The following is a 6,000-nucleotide window of genomic DNA, read 5'->3' as shown; positions in this document are numbered from 1 at the left end:
CATCTGTAAAGAGATCTGATGCCCTCTTCTGGTGTATCTGAAGACAGCTACAGTGTACTTATATATAATAAATGAATAAATCTTTAAAAAAAAAATCCTCCAAAGTTCACTGCTTAGAGTTTTGGCTGACAGTTTCTTACCCAATCAGCTCGGGCAGATAAGAAGCCTCTCTGTCCCACCCTGTTTTCATTCTTGTCACACAGCCAAGAAAAGACCAGGGAGAAGCTGGGAAGTCTGAGGCAGAGGAAGCTCCTGGTCGTCTGGGGAAAGGTCCCTTTTCCCTCCTGAACGTGTGAGGAAGATTATAAGCTATTCATTCACCAGGCTGCTGATGTGGTGGCTGGTGACCCCACAGCTGTAGTGTGGTCCCAACAGGAGGTCCGTTAAAAATAACCAGGGTGGGCCATGGTGGTGCATGCCTTTAATCCAACAGCAGAGGCTGGTAGATTTCTGTGAGGTCGAGGCCTGGTCTACAGAGCTAGCTCCAGGACAGCCAGGGCTACACAAAGAAACACAGTCTCAAAACACAAAACAAACAAACAAAAAGCTAAATGAAAACAAAACCAACAACAACATAACCAAACTTCAATCAGCCCGAACAACAAACCCCGCCCCTATTGGCTGTTGGCCTCAGAGCAATTGCCAGGGCTCCTGACAAGTCACTCCGGGCCTCTTGATAGGATTCTCACCACCCACAGAAGAACAGAGAAATCTCTTCATCTCTGCATGTTAATTAAGGAGGACAGATGGCCCTGTGATTATTCAACCATATGTAGGTCATGACTAAATGAATTAATAAGCAACTTAATTCCTAGCCGCCTCCATGAGCTTATGGGCATCTATGAACAAACAATTGTAGTATCCTGGGAAAGCAGACGGGCGGGCGGGCAGAGGGACTGCATCTCCCTCTCACATGCCTAAAGCCCCATGACCCAAGAAGGGACATCTTTGTCTCTCCATCCCATGTTGCTTGCTACATAATATTTAGGATATGAAGATGAGTCAAAAGTTGCACATTTTAGTTGTCCACTTATATACTGCATAACCACAGCTAGCAGGGGTTCTCTTGCGCTCTCTCCCTCTCTCTCTCTCTCTCTCTCTCTCCCTCCCCCCCGTCATTTTTCTGTCTTTATGTTAATCTTCCTTTAACTGATCACCTAAAAACAACAGAAGTCCCAGAGCCACAAAACCTAAAACAAGCAAAATCTACCCCCAAACACAACCCCTAACACCAAGACAGCATAAGGGAAGCCGAGCCAAATCCCGAAACAGCTCGAGGGACAGGAGCTGTGGGAGCTGGGGCAGCCGAAGGCCCATTCGGAACAGAGGGCCAGAACTAATTCTTGCTTCATTTTGATTTTTTTTTTTTTGACAGGTCTTGGGATACAGCAAAGCTGGCTTTGAAGTCACAGACCCCCGCTCATGACTTTGGATGTGGAAGTCAGGAAGCTATGGCAGACACAAAAGGGGCAGGAAGAAAACCCCTCCGAGGGCACGGCTGAGACAAGGCACAGTGTGGAGTGGGTGAGGTTCAGCAAGAGGAGTCCTGCAGGGCTGCAGGGCTGCACTTAGTGGGACTCCTGCTGGACTCCACAGGACAGAAACGTATACCCATCTTGGTATCTTCTGGGACAAGTCCTCCAGCACCACCTGCCGCGTGTGGATCTCTGATTGCACTGCATGTCCTGAGATGATTCCTGCCCTACCCTGTAGCTAAGTCCTCTTCTGTCTGTAGGACGTTTTTCATTTTCAAAGACATGAGATTTGATTAACTTTTACCTGAGTAGATACTTTTTAACTTCCTGGAAGTGCCAACACTCTTTTTAATACCAAAGCCAGTTCTGTCAGAGAGAACTTCATTTGTACTTTTTAAATTTTGTAGTAGATTAACACCCACTGGGGTAGCCTGTTACGGACATGGTGCTTCTCAACTCCAAAGTCCCCTCTTCCTTACTGCTGCTACTGTGTCAAAACACACTGTAGCACTATTTAAAAATAATACATTTTGTAAACAGACAATTTAAAAAAAGATGATATAAGGATTCACAATAATCAAAAGGCACTTATGATCTGACTAAAACATGTTTTGACACCCCCTCTTGTTAAATAACATAGTGAACACAAGCCAAAAACACACAAAACTTCCTCCTCCGCTGAGATTCATAAAGAGAAACTCATTAACTCCTCGGGTTTGGCAGCGGCCCGCCTCTGTGGGGCTTGAACACTGTCAGAAAAACCAACGCTAGGAGAGCTGAAGATCTAGAAATGGGCAGGTTCAGAATATCTCTGTTCATATAATCTGTTCTGGAAAGTTTCTTGCTGCCTTGGGAAGATCCTCTGTTTAAAGCCCTCTATTAAACTAAGCTGACTTGACAGCCCAAAGCGTAAGACAGTGTGTGCATTTCATTGCTGCCACTGTTTCTAAGATGTGCCTGCTCTGTTACCCTGCATTTGAAGTCCTCCTGCATCAGCCTCCTGAGTCCCGGCATTAAAAGTGTGGCCAACTTACCAGTACTAAATGGAAGGGCTGGAGGTTTGTCATATTGATATTCTGTCTCTGTCTCTGTCTCTCTTTCCCTCTTTCCTTCCCTCCCTCCCAGTTCTCCTCCCCACTCCTCTGTGTGTATGTGTGTGTACATGGGCATGCACAGAGGGCACCATGCAGGGGGTCAGTTCTCTCCATTCACCATGTGGGTTCTGGGGATTGAACCCAGGATGTCAGGCTCTGGCAAGCACCTTTACACACTGAGCTAGCTCACTGGCCCCCCAATGGGGATATTTTGACACACTTGTGAGGTATTATGTCTTCCTTTGGTCCTTAACCAACTTTAACAGTAGCTGGTTTCCAGCACAGGAGTTATTTTTTACCCACTGTATCTAGCTTCTGGTTCGAGGATTCTCCAAAGACATATCACAAGTGTGTCACACAAAATTTAAAACACACACACTGTTGGTGCTGCATGCAATAGCCATACTTGAGTCTCGTGAACGTTCTACTGAATGGATTCCCACAAGCACTGCATTTCTGTGTCACTTAATTTTGCCCTCTCCACAGTAGGTGTTTTATAGGTCACAGTGCTACTTGAAAGACTTCCCCTTCTAAAGTTTAAGAATTCATACAGGATACGGCTGTGTGCATGGCACGTGGACTTCAGGCGTTCTCTTTCTTCCTATTCTCTTCATGCTTTGTGGAAAAAGCTGTGGCCAGGAGACAGCATTTCTGGCCCTTACTTGCAGCAGCCGACTCTGATGGAAAACCAAGTTTTGACGGAACCATAACTCCCCTGCTAATTCTTCTTCCTCAAAACACCTTTGCTGTGACCATTTGAGCCAGTACTACATCAGCTCGGCATGATTTAGGCATTAACAGTTCAAACCCAGTCAAGACGGGAGAACACAGTGCTTCAGAAACAGCCATTAAAACTGTTTCCAGGACACTGGTATTTCAAAGTGAAGGTGCTGCCCACATAGCACAGCAAGTTTGCATTTTATGGAATCTTTAAGCATTAAGAAGACTCGAGAAAAGTGTGTGATGCATGCTTCCCTCAGGCTAACACTCAGGAAGTGGAGTCAGGAGGATCAGAAGTTCAGGCTCCTCTCTGCTAATAGTAAGTTCAAGGCCAATCTAGGCTGCATGAGTCCCTAACTCAAAAGGGGAAAGACAACTTTTATAGGGCTGGAGAGATGGCTCAGTGGTTGAGAGCACTGACTGCTCTTCCAGAGGTCATGAGTTCAATTCCCAGCAACCACATGCTGGCTCTCCAATAGTGGGATCCAATGCCCTCTTCTGGTGTGGCTGACAGCTACAGTGTACTCAGATAAGTATAATAAATTGTCTTTTTTAAAAGAATTTTTTACTACTAGCGAACTACAGAGTATATGAATGACTTCACCTGGGCCTCTTAAAGTCTATACTATAATTTTGAACATTAACACCAGTAAAGCTTACTAAAATATACAATGGGAATGAAGCAGGCTGGGGCTGGTCATGACTTAGGGTGTCTGTTAAATCAGTTTCAGCCTAAGTAGAGGAAAAGGCGGGTAATAAAACTGATTTACAGAAGATAGGAAACCAGCTACTGTTAAAGTTGTTATAAAAGCTATAGAAGAACTCCTGGGGCAAATTCTTAAACGTGAACAAAAACACGAGTTCTGTAAAGCAGGAAAAGTTCAGCTTAGAATGTGTGGTGCCCCTGCTGGATGGGAGGGACCACGGCAAGACAGTCTCATGTCCAGTTCCTGGAGGGTCATCTGCCAGGCATGGAGTGTGGCAGTGTTTCCAATTCATAACCCCGTACCTACACTTCCTGGAACTCACCCTAGTCAGCTGTTCAGTCCTGTTTCTGATAAGCAGGTGAACCTGCCACAAACAAGGCTGGAAAAACAGTCCTAAGTTATCCGCAGGCAAGCACAGTACAAAGGACAGGAGCTTTAAGTATACTGATTACACAGAACACTTAAAGGGACATTTGTAACTTCCTAGAGGGATCGTGCCTTGGCCAGTCAGAGCTGTCTTGGCAGCTGTTTACATGGGGCTCCTCATCTCAGGCGCTGTGTCAATTTCTCTGCTCGGGTTCTGGCAACACCCCGAGATAAGCAGGACTTTGTGACTGAAGGAGCCTGAACTCCACAGACAGCAGTTTCACAGTCGCAGCTGCTAATTTCTTACCTTAAACCCACAGGAGTCTGCTAATTTATGTGGATCATTCTCCTCAAAGCTCATGCCTTAGATTATACTTAGTGATAGGTAATTGCAAACCAATTTGGACGTTAAACATTACGGGACTGAGATAGCTACGTTATAATAAAAATCAAATATCTTTTCAAACACCATGGGTGTGGTGCCTTGGTAGGTCGGGGGCGGGCCGTGGCTATGCTGAAGCACAGAGTGGTTGGATTCAAGTTCAGCATATACTGTACAATGAGGTCCTGTCTCAGACAAAACAAAACACCCACCTTGAAAAACAGATTGCTTCATAGCCTCAGAATCACCTGGAAAAATACAAAAGCAATGGCATTCTGGCTTAGAATTCGCTGCAGTAATAGGTGTTGTTAGAAAGCATTCTATTAGCCAAACTCTTCCTTCATTGGCCAAGAGAAAAATATTATTGGAAGCAGGGCTGGGGATGTAGAGAGATTTAGAGTACTTGCTTAGAAAGAGAGGCTTGGCTCAATCCTTGGTAACATATTTTAAAGAATGGCAAACAGTAAAAGGATATAGATGATTTTTTAAGTATTTTATTCTTACTACTGTGCACATGTGTGCAGGTGACCACAGAAGCCAAAGCTGGAGATTTAGGTAATCATGAAATGCTGATGTGCGGTCTGAGGGGCTCAAACTCTGTTATCTGTAAGGGCAGCTACACACACAACCCATCATTTCTGCAGCCCAACATGGTTCTTAATTAAGCTTGGAACAAATTCTTTATACCTTATTAAGGCCAGAAAAACATTACTTCTGAATAGTTTGGTATAAATATGGTCATTTTGGGTTTGTATTTTCTAGGAAAATGGGGGTTCTATTCTTTTCTAACCATAACGTCCCCAAGGACTTATCTAAGTCTGCATCAGAAGCCACTAATCAGACAAAATACAGTCTAACCAATGAGCACCCAGTCTTGTTTTCCTGCTTCAGGGTTCCTAGCCTGCCTATCTGCCCAGCTGTGTGGTAACTTGTTTGTTATAAGAGAATGCTCTACTGGGATCCCAGGCAGGACCTCTTTACCAGTGATTTAACTACATAGTTTATGTTGGCCACACATGTAAACGAAAATTTAGTGTTTCCCTTCCAATAATGAAACAGCTCAGTCTAATTTACTAGTAACAGGGAAATGTATGGATATTAGTAATTCAAGTCTTTGATATAATTCTATAACACCACAAGATGGAGTAAGAGTTCAACTCACACACCAAATACACACACACACACACACACACACTCTCTCTCTCTCACTCCTATGACAGAAGACGATAGCTCTGACATGTTCTATTCTGCCATCT

This window comes from Rattus norvegicus, chromosome 2, assembly GCF_036323735.1.
Source record: "Rattus norvegicus strain BN/NHsdMcwi chromosome 2, GRCr8, whole genome shotgun sequence".
Lineage (NCBI taxonomy): Eukaryota > Metazoa > Chordata > Mammalia > Rodentia > Muridae > Rattus > Rattus norvegicus.
The sequence above is the reverse complement of the archived record's forward strand: the minus strand, read 5'-3'. Positions refer to the sequence as shown.